Source organism: Aphelocoma coerulescens, chromosome 26, assembly GCF_041296385.1.
Source record: "Aphelocoma coerulescens isolate FSJ_1873_10779 chromosome 26, UR_Acoe_1.0, whole genome shotgun sequence".
NCBI classification, from domain to species: Eukaryota; Metazoa; Chordata; class Aves; order Passeriformes; family Corvidae; genus Aphelocoma; species Aphelocoma coerulescens.
In genome coordinates this window covers 2,497,297-2,499,713 of record NC_091039.1, presented here as the reverse complement: position 1 = coordinate 2,499,713, position 2,417 = coordinate 2,497,297, and positions in this window count along the sequence as shown.

Here is a 2,417-nt window from a genome sequence, read left to right as displayed (position 1 = left end):
GAAAGAACATTGCTGCAGTGAATTTATTTGTACATTATTTCTGAGCCCTATGATGCACCTTGCTCTTGCTTACACAAATTTGATAGTTTTAATTTCTCTATTTTAATTCCTTTCTCATATTTTAAAAATACTTATCTAAAAGGATAAAAAATATATGAAAAACATTAATGTAGAGAGCAATGCAATATATGTCACCATTCAAATAAGAACATGTACCTAATTCACAAACATACAATAAATTGTTTTGTGCTTTCCACCCTTTGAGATATAAAGTTTAATATCAATATGCAATTTTTACTGTGGCTGCTTTAATTTTCCCCAGATTTTTTTTCTTTAAAAAAATCATAGAATTATAGATAGAACACCTGAGCTGGAAAGGACCCAGAAGGATCATCAAGTCCAACCCCTGGCCCTGCACAGACACCCCAACAATCCCACTCTGTGCCTGAGAGCTTTGTCCAAACGCTCCTGGAGCTCTGGCAGCCTCAGACCGTGCCCATTCCCTGGGGAGCCTGGTCAGTGCCCAGCACCCTCTGGGGGAAGAACCTTTCCCTGATCTCCAGCCTGACCCTGCCCTGGCCCAGCTCCAGCTGTTACACTGGGTCCTGTCCCTGCCACAGGGAGCAGAGATTGAGCTGCCCCCCATGAGGAGCTGCAGCCCCCAGTGGGGTCTGACCTCAGGCTCCTTCAGGCTGAACAGACCAAGTGCCCTCAGCCCCTCCTCGTGTGGCCCCTCCAGAGTCTTCCCTATTCCTGTGTCCCTTCTTATATTGCAGTGCCCAAAATTCCTGCCTGGACTTGAGGTGAGGCTGCACCCATACAGGTGGTGGGGGAGCCACCAATTGTTCCAAACAGGCATTTGATACTCCCAGGGATTTCATCTGTAGCCTTGGAAAATCAGCACCAGGTGGATACAGAGGCTGACTGAGCATGTCTGTTGGGAAATGAGGAGCACAGGGAGGAGAGCACTGGGCAGGCATATGCTGACTCCTTCCTCCGTTCCTCCAGGCTGTATCTCTCATGCACTGAGAGTCTGCTTTGACACTCTGGTCACACATCCCTCCTGACTTCAAGCTCCCAGAGGACCAGATGATGATGCAGTCTGACACACATACTGGTACCTGCCTCCAGCACAATAATTTCTGCTTGAGTTGGGTCTAGAGAACGAGGCGCTGCTGACTTAAAAATCCCCCGTGGCAGAGCATCTGCCAGCTCTGAAGGCAGAGATAAACTGCCCTCCTTGCAGAACACCGAATTCCCATCTCCAGCTGCTGGATCTTGCCAGTCATTTGCTTGTTTAGCATGGCTGAGGTCAAACGAATCCTCCGAACTCTCATTCCATGTACAGTCTCCAAACAGACTGACCCCGGTTCTTGAAGGAGGAAGTTTATGAATTAATGATCAGCCTCCAGGCCAGGATAGTATCTCAACCTCAATGTACAGATTTCTTAAGTCATAATCGGTTCTACATTTAGCTGGGAATTTATCTCAGGTTGCTGACAATGACTCTGTACCTGACTGTATGTATGGATTCGGGTTTTAAAATTCATCCCCAGGCAGGATTGAAAGCAAGCTCGAGGGCAGGGGGGAGCGGAGGCGGCTCAGGGCTGTCAGCTGGAGGCGATCTGCCGGAGATGTTGAGTTGTGTGTGTGGGAAGAACTCAAAAATAGTATTCATTTAAAAATCCTGGGATTCTAAAGCAGTCTCCTGGTGCCTGGCTCTCAGCTTGGCTCCCGCAGCCCTGGCAGAGCCAGGTCCAGGGGTTCTCCTGGCAGGAGCCACGCCAGGGGAGAGGAGGCAGCTCACGGCCCGTGCTCTGTGAAGGCTCTGTCTGCCGGAGCACTGCAGCAGGGAACCGGCAATCATGGAATCACAGGATCATTAAGGTCGAAAAAGCTCTCTAAGATCATTGAGTGCAACCGTTCCCCCAGCACTGCCACGTTCACCACTAACCCATGTCCCCTGGTGCCACATCCACACCTATTTTGAACACTTCCAGGGATGGTGACTCCACCACTGCCCTGGGTGGCTGTGCCAGGGCCTGACCACCCCTTCAGGGAAGAAATTTTCCCCAGTATCCAACCTGAACCTCCCCTGGCCCAGCCTGAGGCCGTTCCCTCTCCTCCTGTCCCTGTTCCCTAGCAGCAGAGCCCGACCCCCCCGGCTGCCCCCTCCTGTCAGGGACTTGTGCAGAGCCACAAGGTCCCCCCTGATCCCCCTTTTCTCCAGGCTGAGCCCCTTTCCCAGCTCCCTCAGCCGCTCCTGGGGTTCCAGACCCTTCCCCAGCCCCTCAGGGTCCCTTGTCCGGCGGGTCCCGCGGGGGCCGCTGGGGGGCGCTGTGGGGCCCGCCCCGGGCTCGTTGCTCGGCAACCGCCCGGCACCCAGGGGCGGGGCGCTCTGCGCGCGGCGCGGCGCG